Raw genomic sequence first — 12,465 nt, 5'->3', positions numbered from 1 at the left:
AGCACTGCAGCCCGGTGGGCAGCTCCGCACTATAAGCTCGTTATGCAGATATACACAGCTTATAGTTTATAACAGGACTCAAAGAGAAACACTCTTTCTCCAAATAAACCACCTTCAGGGGGATCAGAAAAGTCACACAAATATATGGCGTTAACTTATTCATCTATGACGTACTCTGAAGATATTTATTGAGATGTTATCATAATTGACATGCAAGTTGTTAATTTTATTAGTTTCCTTTCCTTTTTTTTTTGCATATTTATATTTCCAGCGAATTTGCGTTACTTTGTTTCCCCCACACCTTTTTTTTTAATTTAATACTTTTTCCCTAACAGGACAAAACATTTGAATTTAGTGAAAAATTGTCTCCAAGCAAAAAAAAAGAAAAAAAAGCAAACAAACAAAAGAAAAAAAGCCATTCTTAAATGCAGGAAATTTGCTTTAAAACAGTGGCTGAAGTTTATCAAAGAGAAAAGAAACGAATCTCCGGTGCATTTTCCCTTAAACCTCCCACACTTTTATACTGGCACTGCTACTTGTTTTGAGAGGCATATAAAGAGGTGTAATTTTGCAAACATTTCTTAAGTGCAGAGAGCCAGAAGGACCCTCTAGTATTGTCAAGGCAGAGAAAGAGAAACACGTTGACAAAGGAATCCATTGTTCCTGGTGAACAATTCAAGGGGCCTAGAAAGCTGTCCTCTACGATCAGGCAGTCGGCCGCTGATTTGAATGCAAGGGGCCCCTCCAAGGAGAAATGGTAATATATGGCAAGATACTGCAAACACTAGCCTATATTAAACCATGCAAGTCGTTTATTACCAACTTCTGTACACACGCAAACACACACACACTGCAGACAGGCAGAGAGATAAGTTGGGAGCTGGAAGTTTGAAGAAAACTTTACTGTACTTTGGATGCACTGTTACACCTGCCCAGGATAAACCAAATTTTTTTTTTTTTTAGAGCCTCAGTAATGCTACTGTGGACCACGTGGTCACAGGTAAGCTTATATTGATATGGAAATGTTTATTAAATTTATTCATTTTTAAAATTCTACTGTACAACTCGTTTGTGCTCACAGAAAATTAAACATAGTCTAATTTAATATACCTCGTAGTCTCCTCCACCTACTGCAGTTGATTTTATGTTCCCATGGTAATCTGAAATATTATGACATATGATGTTAGCTAATAAAGTTACAATGTACCTCTGCAGTCAAGCCAGACATTTTTCAGAATGAATTTGAATAAAGTGATTGTATCCTGATAATATTTTTATGTAGTTACAACGCCTAGTGTTTGACATTTATATTTATTTTCCTTGTAGCAAGAAAATAATAAAAAAATTGCAATTTATTTCAATAATTTTATATATATATATATATATATATATATATATATACATACATATAAAAAAACAAACGAACGTACAAAGAGTGGTTAGCGTACTTCCCTCCAAAGTTGTCCTAAAAGTCATCTTTGTATGTTGTGGACTCTTTGTGAAGTTTTGGCCATGCAAAGCAGAAAGACTTAAAATCCAAGATGTCACCGTTTGTCATTTCACAATGACAAAAATCACATTGCACATTTGTTGAGGGATGAACTGTCACTTGTCAGGCTCAGAACAATGACTTGTACACACACACACACACACACACACACACACACACACACACACACACACACACACACACACACACACACACACACACACACACTCACTTTGGCATGTTGTAAATACAACAAAAGTACAGTTCCTCAAATTATCATTTCATACACACAGGTCTCCAGCAATCCCTCATTTGGATGCTCCATAGATGAATGAATTACCTTTGTCCTTTGCTTTGTGGACTCCATATCAATAATGTTGGGCCACTTGAGCATCTTGAGCGAGGTGAGCATCAGCACTAATGTAGAGGTCCTTGACTCTATCTGATAAATGTCATGAGCTGTTTGCATTGATCTGTTTGTCACACAGTCAGTAGAAAAGGATAATTATCTTGATTCTGTGCATTTATTGTACGTTTGAAATGCTGTTGAATCTCAGCTCTCTCTTGAAAAGTCTGTGTGTGTTTGTTTTTGTATACGTATTTCCTTCTGCACCCAAACGCATGTGTGTGTGCATTCAATGAAAAGATAGAGAAGCTTGAATCGATATCTGGTAGAATTAGTGTTTGTATGAAGACAGATTGCGGTGGTGTTGCTGATAACACCTTATGTTCCTTCCTGTGAATGGCACAGACTGATATATAAGACTTGCAAAATTTTACTTGAATGCAAGTGTTTGTATTGGCTATATAGGTCTTTTTATACAGGCATGTTATCCATTAATACATATTGCAGTTAGACTGTACATTAATAGAGCTGCTCCTCGGTCATGTACTCCAGTCTGAGCAGTCAGCAGGCAGGAGAGGAAATAGACTCCTGAGCAGGACACACTGAATAATCAGGAACATTATCTGCCTCTGCAGATATTCATTACTCGCTGTTGTAAAACAAGTCAAATTCCAGTGAATGTAACACTGTGGCAGCAAAGACATTGTTTTTTGTATTCCACAGAGATAGAGAGCAGAGGTGACACCAGTGCTGAGGTGAGTTTTACACAAATCTTGCATGTCAGCCGTTCACATGAAAACAAAGACACACGCTTAACCTCCCTTCAAAGCGTTGCTCTTACTGTTGCTCATTCATGCCCAGCGGATGACACACACAGCATGCAAACCTGCAACAATTCAATAAACTTATGCACAGCTTTTCTCATCCACACGCTGTGACTAAACCTCGCTTTCGTCTCATATTCACAGCACACTGCTCCTCTACACTGTCAGTTAACCCTGCAATTAACCTGCACCTCAGCCAAACATCATTAGGGAGAGAGAGACGAGAGACCAGGACTGAGAAAGATGAGAAATAGATTACTGGAGAGAGAGAAATAGTGACACGGATATATGGGAGATTTTACCATTAAAAAGCCACAAATCACCAAAGTAAGTTTTTAAAATTTTTTTTTGTGTTTTTCTCTACCCAACGCAGATCCTTTTTCCGTTGTCCTGGATGCATCACATTATATATATATCCTTTTAAAAAATGGAGTATGCAGGATAAAGCTACACTAACCATATAGCATCACCCCATGACCTCTCCCATCCCCCCACACTTTTTTTGTACTCATTTTTTTTTTGCGGGGGGTAGGCCCCAGTAGAGAGGTTTGGGCGTTGGAGCATCAGAGAGGTTTTGCATACAGCTGTATTCAAGTCAGAGGCGATTCTGCTGACAAACTGATGGAGGACTGTTTTGGACAAAAAATATGGTCAAACCCAACAGTTTAGATAATGTAATACACGGCATCGTCTAAATAACCTGCATGTTGGAACTGATTTAACACAGAAAATCAGAAGGTTGGTCTTTTAGCGAAATGGTGGAAGTTAAACCCTAAAACGGTGAGGGTGCTGACCTTTAAAGATCTCTGTTGCGTGTTGTCGGAGCTGCTTCCATGGAATATGAGGATGTGCAAAAAATGTAATCGATTTATCCCAAAACGCTTTTATTCTGGAATTGTACCGAAGGGTAATCAGGGGTACTGAACACTCAAACAGTGCCAAATACTCCGGTTATTTTAAGATTTATTGCAGAAACGCACTGCCTGTTTGGTTTGCTTGAAATATTATTTATAGATATTACATTTTCAAACAAACTACTAAATAAGCCTCTTTTTTGAATAAATGTTGCTATAAATCCCATAAACTTTACCTAATTTCATATCCTAAATAACCTCGATGATAATAATGCAGCTGCAGATAAGGTTGATGAGGTCGTATACTGAGGTTATGGTTCAGCCATTGTTTTCCTCCCCGTTGATGCGGTCCTTATGCTGGTACAGTGCGGTGCACATTGTGTCTAGTGGGCATTGTGGAGTATCTGGGGGAACTGTTTAGTCCCCCATAAGAAGATTAGAGATGATTGGTTTTATTGACCGGCCTATGCTGCGGTTATCAGGGCGACTCTCAGAGCACGGAGCCACGCTTTTGTCTGGCCCTTATTGTTCTTCCCAGCCCAAGACCCTGCACTGATATGAATTTGATATGACAGTAAAGTGCCAATTATGTACATACATACAAGGCTCCGCTCCTTTTCGGCTCTACGTGGAGTGAAAAGACAGCGAGGTGAGGAAGAGAAGGGAGGAGAGATAAGGTGAGGGAATATCTTGAAGGGTTAGCGGGCAAGTCTTGAGGATAATTTGCTGCGAGAATCCGGAGTCTGTTATTTTCTCGATTCCCATATTGTCAATAAAACGGTGACATTGAAACATTGATGAGCGATAAAGAGGCTGCATCTGTGTGTGTGTGTGTGTGTGTGTGTGTGTGTGTGTGTGTGTGTGTGTGTGTGTGTGTGTGTGTGTGTGTGTGTGTGTGTGTGTGTGTGTGTGTGTGTGTGTGTGTGTGTGTGTGTGTGTGTGTGTGTGTGTGTGTGTGTGTGTCTGTGTGTGTCTGTGTGTGTCTGTGTGTGTGTGTGTGTGTGTGTGTGTGTCTGTCTGTATTTTTTTTCTGACCAGCAGGCCTGTCATATCTTATCACCATCAGCTGCATCTGTGATGAACTGATTATTGTGATCAGTTGAAAGGTTACAAAGACGACTATTGCAGCGGTTTCATATTAAGGCACTCAGAGGAGAGGATTTTATTTTCTTTGATTCACCTGTTAGATTTACTGATTATTTATTGCACCTCAGTTATTGCAGTCATCCATTTGACAATGGGTACATAAACCCATCTCAGATTTGTCTTAACATAAATATAAATTAGATACATTTCACCTAACATGCATTATACTGAACTGAAAGCATCATGACATAAACAGCAGCTTGCACTTGTATGCGAGTGTGTGTATGTTTACATGTGTATTTGTGTACTCGAATTGGTCTGCCATTTGAAATCAAAGTTGGAAACGGTGTGTAAGTCCATTTCTAATTCCCTTTTATTCCCCCTCTTCCTTTTCTCCCTCTTTTATGTACTTGTCTTGGAAAAAAGGTGTTAAATCATCTAAATCATTCCCTGGCTATTATATCCAATTAATGCCTCCTCATGGTGTTTTATTGTGTTATAAACTGCTATTGCTTGTGGTTCAGTAGACAAACACAATGTGTGTCTGTGCCGCCTGCCACCGGGGCTGGCTGTGGCTGTGCTGGGGAGGGACAGAGGGGGACTTGGCCACTGCCCATGGGGGCCCTGGCCACTCTAAATCAGTTAGTTTTGGAGGAGATCCTAGTCGGCTTTTTAAGAGGGTCCATTATAGGCTTGTTAATGCCTCAGCCGAGGGGGAAACACTACTAACTGCACTCAATTCTCTATGCACTCAGTCTCCTTCTCACTCACTCGCCCAAACACATACACCTACGAACACACACACACACACACACACACACACACACACACACACACACACACACACACACACACACACACACACACACACACACACGCCTTCTTCTCCCTACTTGCTTCTCCTTCGCTGTGTGTTTCTCCTGAGATGTGTGAGTGACTGTGTGTTGTCTTCTCTCTACATCCACTGTGTTTTCCATTCACATGACACACCCATCTCTGCCTCTGTCTCCTGTTCATGAATTTCATGGATTTGGCCTTCACTGAAAGCAGCACGATATCACAAAGTCTACCCATTTCCGCCATTGATGCTTCCAGTGTGCTGCGAGTCTGAATGTGCTCTTTTTTATCCATGCATGTGTGCAGCTATGACCATCCATGTGCGAGTGTGTGTGTGCAGTGTGTAAAATGTGTTAAGCAGATTGAGTGGTTTCTTTGAAGATGTATTTTGGAGCCTAGAGGGGGATTCTGGAGTGTGTTATTGCATATTTAGGACAGTGTGTGAGGGTCTTTTGAGAGAGTATGTGTGTGTGAAATTTTAATTCACACTATAAGTGTGAAGCGGCTTAGTTCATTTATCACTGAGAGGAGATACCCAGAGAGCTGTTTCAACTCCCCATAGGTTCTCTGTCACACCAAGCTCTGGAGGAGCCTAACTAGCCGCAAAACCCAAAACTACTAAGTTCATCAAGGAACAACTGCCTGTTGGTAATTCCAGTTCCCACTATTATTCTGCAGCATTTTCCTGCTGCTTTATGTCAAATTCTGTACATTTCTTCTCGGGCAAAATGGTCACGGTTGCTTTGTTCTGCTCATGGTGGAGCTATAGGCACCAATATTGCCACACCTGAGGTGCAAGCTAATGTCCACCATCTCCGCATTCTGAACTGTCGTCAAGGAAAGGTGCCTCTCGGTCGCCCTGGAAACCATTCCTCCCAGCATGCTTTGTGTGAGTGACAGGAGGAAGGTGTAACAGAGTAAGAGCTTTGTGTGAATGGACGTCTTGTGAGCTGGACAAGCAACTAAATCCTTTTCTATTCACCCACATCACCTAAATGTTACTGCTTCCTTCGCATGTTTTCACTTTCTGAAAACAATATTATCGTTATTATTAACTGTAGTTTATGCTGTCTGATCTGCAGAGTCACTCTGTCCAAAGCAAATGGAAAGACTTAAAGAAACTGCAATTATCTTGTTCTTCTCATGTTCAAATTCTTATTCTCGGGGATAAGAAGTGCAAATTTTCTACGACAATAGCTTCAACATAATTTTGCTGTTGAGGGGAATGAGCAGGATAAGTGGCTGCCATGATTGGTTACAGCAGTGGCAGCCTGTGTTCATCTCACTCCCCTCTGTGCTCGCTCAGGCGAGACACTCCGAGTGTGTGTCCTCCTTGGAGAAGACATGCGTGTCCCTGCGTTTGTGTCCAGAGCACGCAAGTCTATTTTCTCCTCTGAATAAGTGCAATCCGAAGGTCGCATTGGATCAGATTGTCTCTGTATATTGTTGTATGTAAGTGTTTATGTTGCGTGCATTGTGTGTGGATTGTTGATCCAAGTATGCAAGGCGAGGTTAAGAACACAGCTTGCACAAAATACATGCGTGTATGCAAGTGTGTTGGAGTCTCTGCACTGACATCCATACAATCAACTCCTTTCAGATCTTTTTGTGTGTGTGTGCATGTGTGTGTGTGTGTGTGTGGATATGTGTGTGTCTGTCTGTGCAGGGTTCAGTCTCAGAAGCCTGATAAAGTCTGAAACCAATAACTGATAAAGTATCACACAGGAGGCTGTGCTGTCCAGAGAGGACCTGGAAACAGACCTTTTCCTGAACACTGACCAGATAAGCAAAATCTGAAATAACTGACTCCAGGGAGCACCTGTCAGGTCTTACTGATACATAGCTTAACTCTCAGTGCAGTTTCAGTTTTTGCGGGGCTTTGCACATCCTTGTTTTGATTTTTTTTTTTTTATCAGTAAAAGCAATTCTAGCACAAATATGTTGCACATTTCGTGCAAACACGCAACTCAAGGTAGAATATTTCTTACTACATTCATCAGTGACGACACTGTGACACTAACAGTATGTAAATAAACAGCATCCGCAAAAATCCACAAGTAATGATACTATTTGCTGCAGGTCTCTCTTGATTACATCAATATAATCTGACCTGTATCCCTCCATCCTCCCACTGTCACCGAAAACATGCCCTTCTAATCTCCCATAGCTGTTGATGGGGTGACTGGAAACTTTAACAGTAAACAGACTTCAGCTTCTCACCCTCCCAAAGCCACGTTTGAGAAAGTTTTTAACACGCTCCATTAATCACAAATCCCCCAATCCCTGCATCCACACATTTTCTCACCCCATTATCATTATCACCATCTTATCATCACTTTGTCATTAGCTGCATCTAACTGTGATGGTGCCTGTGTTGCTGTCTTTACTCCAGTCTGCGCTCTGCCTTTAAATATTTCCTATTAGGGTTGTGATTATAGTGGCGGCTGCATTAGGTGTGATGTTGCCATCTCAAACATACATTTCATGACACACATTGGATGCTTTGTCAGTTGTTGATCTGATGGAAAGAATAATCTTTGAACAAACATGACTCTATATCCCTGAACAGACCCCAAGCTATTTTTGTATTCCTTTGATCTTCGCCTTTTCTCCTAATTTTGGTTTAAACCTGTTCATCTAACCAGCCAGGGTTTTTCTCATTGAGCCTGTTCCTGTCTTTCTGACCTCTTACTTATTTTTTCCTTTCGTCCATTTTTAGTGTCCTCGTGCATTCTGTTTTTTTCTTGCCCATTAGCCTACTTTATCCTCCTCTCCTCTCCTCTCCTCTCCTCTCCTCTCCTCTCCTCTCCTCTCCTCTCCTCTCCTCTCCTCTCCTCTCCTCTCCTCTCCTCTCCTCTCCTCTCCTCTCCTCTCCTCTCCTCTCCTCTCCTCTCCTCTCCTCTCTATCCTGCATGCCTCAGCAGCCTCTCCTTCCTGTCTGTCTGTGTTGGCATGAGCCTCCCTGGCTCTGCCCCCGCCTGCCGCACTTTATGCTGATTGGACCAGCTGTTCCACTTAAATTCACCATGGCAACCACAACCTGTCGCCTAGCAACCCTGCTCTTCTCCCTGATTCCTGCCAGTGTTCTCCACAGGCAGAGGGAGAGAGAAAGGGAGAAGAAGAGATTGAAAATTCCCTCAGATTTTTTTTTTTGGTTTTTTTGGTGCATGTGTGTGTACGTGCGCATATGTTTGTGTGTGTTACACATGGCTATGTTTGGCTCCTCTTCTGTGAGTCAGAAGGAAATGTGTAGAGTGTGCTGATGAGATGGTTAAATGCAGCCTGTGTTTGCATGTAGGCCAGAGGGACCTTCAGATAACTCAGAGTACGCTGGCAGGCATAGATGTATGCGCCAAATTAAGGTTTGCGTGTGTGTGTTTGTGTGTGTCTTCTTGTCTCCCGTTGACTGGACTTGTTCTCTCAGGCGTGATGAGAGCAAGGGTACATGCAAGCTCATGCTAAAGAATTCATGGCACTGCTGCTCTCAGAGGCCCCACTGTCAGAGTAGCCTCATGGCCCAAGCATACTAATCAGAAATACTGGATAGATGGACCCACACACATACACACACATACACACACACGCACGCACACACACACACATACACTCACCCTTAAACACCAAAATGGCCTGAGTAGGCACTCTGTTTCAGGATGTTGTTATCCACCTATATTGCCCAGGGAAGATTACCCACCTGCTAATAGACTTTTCCTGCAGCCTGGGAACCAGTCCCATGCCCAGGTAATCCCACAGCTCATCCGTAGCATGTGAACTCTTGTCCAGGGGAGAACACCGGGCGAGAGCAACAAGCTCCCCTTTACCCCTCATAATTGGATCTCATACGAGTCCAAAGTTGCTAACTGGTTTGTTCTCAACTTCGCTTCTGCATCGCATAGAGATTAAAGACCTCTACTGAGCCACCAGTGAGCTGCTTCTGTACAAGAAATGTAACAAGTGTTGTTTGCCTTCTGCACAGTCCCAGTGTGTATTTTTGGTGAGCACATACACATAATTAATTATGACTTTATTTTAATGTGTGTTCAGCTGCCTAGTCAACTCTGCGGAGATTTTAGCCCGGCTTGCTAATTAATCTGTGCAACTAAAACATAGGCAAACATGGATCGTTCTGATTTCCAATTTTCTCTAAACATATAATGTGCTGTCAATTTCTGTCCCGCAGAATTATTATTGTATAGACTTATGGATCTCAAGGCCTCTGTACAATGTGCAGTTTTTGCCCGTCTGAGCACTCTGAAATCTTTAATCGTCCTAGATTACAATATGAGACAAGTTAACCGGCGGAGGATTTGGAGCTTGGGTGACCAAAGATAACCTGTGGCAAAAATTGGAAAGTGTCAGAAATTTAAGACCAGATTCTCACTGTGTGATTGATGCTACATCTAATGTCCTCAAACTATTGATTCAACCATCCATTAGCCACACCTGCTTTATCCTTTTTGTCAGTTTAAGCCTGTACCAGCTGACATTGAGTGAGAGGTGGGGAACACCCTGGACACTCTGCAGGGCGAACACAAACAGGCGGACAGTCATATATGTTTGCATCTGACTATACTAGAAAGCTGAATTCCACAGGAAGCATGCAAACTTTATGCAGAAAGACCACACCCGACCAACAGGTTCGAATCCAGAACCTTCTTCAGTGTGCTAACTACTGCAATGCTCTGCCTGCACGCCAACCAATCAGAATACTAGGTGAAAGGCCTTGTGATATCCCAAGTGATGCAACGTGATGTAGTGCCACAGCAAAACATTTGCAAAAACACAAACCAAAAAGATGAAGGTGAAATGAATAAAAAGTCGTGTCTGACAAAGAATAAAACCATGTGGAGCTACATTTTCAGAACCTCAAAGCAGCACACATAGATGACATGAGCTGAAATTGTGCCTCTGCTCTCATGTACCTCTTTCTATTTACATTGTACTGCTACAATTCACCAAGCATTTGTTGTGCAATCTGACATGCCTCAAATTGATATAGCACAGCCTGGCACAGAATAAGACCAAGATTTTATTAGAGTTATCTCGCAGTGTGACATGAAATGTAATTTCACAATTCTCCTCGTTGCACAATCTGAAGGGACTTTTAAGTAGATTTAAGTGCCTTTGTAAGGTGCAGGGTTGAGAAAAAGCTCCAGAATTTCCTCAGCACTTCTTAGCATATATCTCTAAATCTAAAACTCATTTCATAACTTCTATTTTCCCAAATTTGGTGTTTGAGTGCTGTCTAATGTGATTGTATAAGATCTCCCTGAGGTGTTCTTTTGTTAAGATTGTTTGTTTTCCCTCATTTGTCCAATTTATTTGTGTCCTATGTATTCTGCCACTGTTAATATGTCCAGTTCTCTTTTGGATAAACTACCAGATGGATTACCATCGAATTATGTACAGTCAATATACAGTATCTATATATGCACCACATCACAAAAGTAAATGCAGAGTAAATGTGGTTTGTTCCTAGTTTCTATCGACCTTTTTGCTGTTGTAGCTCTAGTTCGCCATCATTTTCTCAAATATTAAGTTATAATTTAAAAACATTACTTGTGAGGTAAAGTGTAACACTGATCCACTATAGAGATTACTGCTGACATGCAAGAATGAAGTCCTTCCTCTAGAAGCAGCACCTTGAGGCTCAACTGAAGTTTGCTACTCATCACTTGGACAAAGAAAAAACCTTCTGGAGCAAAGTTCTGTGGTCAGAAGAATTGACAATTAAGCTGTTTGACCACGATGTCCAGCAATGTTTGGAGGAGAGAAAGTGAGGCCTTTAACCCCAAGAACATTAAAGCCACCATCAAGCATGGTGATGGCAGTATTATGCTCTGGGACTGTTTTGCTGACAGTAGAATTGGTGCTTTACACAAAGTAAATGGAGTAATGAAGAAGGAGTATTGACTCCGCATTCTTCAGGAAAACCTACAATCGTTCGCCTGAAGGTTGGATCTTGGACCTAGTTGGATATTCCAACCAGTCAATGACCACAAACACACATCGCATAAAAGGTGGAGAAGAAATGGCTACATCAGTCTACAATTAGGTTTTGGACTAGCTGCCCCAAAGCCCTGACCTTAACTCCAACAAGGACATCTGGACTATGCTGAGGCCAACAAATTTGGTTGAATTGCATCAATTCTGTCAAGAGCAGTGGTCAAAGATACAACCAGAAGCTTGTGGATGTCTACCAAAAGTATGTAAGTGGGGTGAAAGTGGCCAAGAGACAAGTAACTAAATATTAGGTTTGCTGTATGTATATTTTTTTACCCAGCAGAATTTGTCATATTTCCAGAAGACATAAAATTTATCTGTGCTTGTTTTATGTGACAATGACACATGTATTTCAGTGATTCCATTATAGAAAATGAAGAGCTGTAGGAGCCACTGGAACCTCAAGCCTGCCATGATGTACATGGTCTCTACAAGTGTAAGTAAACCTTTGTTCATAATGCTATATCAAGAGATGTTCCCACACTTTTGGGAAGTCTGAGACTGATTCATCTGATAAAGATTGTAACTAGGAAATAATGTAAGCTTTTCCTTGGGATTAAGTAAAGCCAACAGAAAAATTATAAAATGCTGATTTCAGTTGTGTGAAGACAGTGCCCGTTCATATTCCATTTGTTTTTGCCAATTTATTGATATTGGAAAAGAAATTATTCCATGTCTGTACAGGAGACAAAGATGCACATCAACAATTTAATTATTTTTCAAAATAAATGCTAATGCTAAATAGTCTTCAAACTGCACCACCAGCAGTCCAATTATTAGTTTATTGAGCAGGGTGGTTTATGAACAGATACCTGTGATACAACAGACACAACATTGTGAACATAGTAAGCTTACATGCTAACAAACAACATGTTGATATTGCTATTGTGGGGTCTTTAGCAGTCAGCCAGCATTTATTAAGCCCAACCTCAAAGAGCTTCAAGCACGACTGCTGCGACTCCTCGTTTGATTTGAAGGTCGTCGTATTGTGGATGCTGCCACGCTGTCGTGAGACACTTGAATAGA

At 41.4% G+C, this 12,465-nt stretch overlaps 1 long non-coding RNA gene across 1 annotated transcript in view; it reads left to right on the top strand.

Moving 5' to 3' along the window:
* The first annotated feature begins 823 nt into the window (after nt 1-823).
* LOC129349568 (uncharacterized) overlaps nt 824-12,465 on the top strand; it is a 72,463-nt gene continuing 60,821 nt past the window's right edge. Inside the window, exons 1-3 of the long non-coding RNA XR_008602623.1 lie at nt 824-1,000; nt 1,783-1,893; nt 2,559-11,875. This is a non-coding gene — a long non-coding RNA (uncharacterized LOC129349568). The remainder of the gene's footprint in view (nt 1,001-1,782; nt 1,894-2,558; nt 11,876-12,465) is intronic.

The sequence above is a fragment of the Amphiprion ocellaris genome, chromosome 8 (genome assembly GCF_022539595.1).
Source record: "Amphiprion ocellaris isolate individual 3 ecotype Okinawa chromosome 8, ASM2253959v1, whole genome shotgun sequence".
Classification (NCBI taxonomy): Eukaryota; Metazoa; Chordata; class Actinopteri; family Pomacentridae; genus Amphiprion; species Amphiprion ocellaris.
This window is presented reverse-complemented; position numbering and strand designations above follow the sequence as displayed.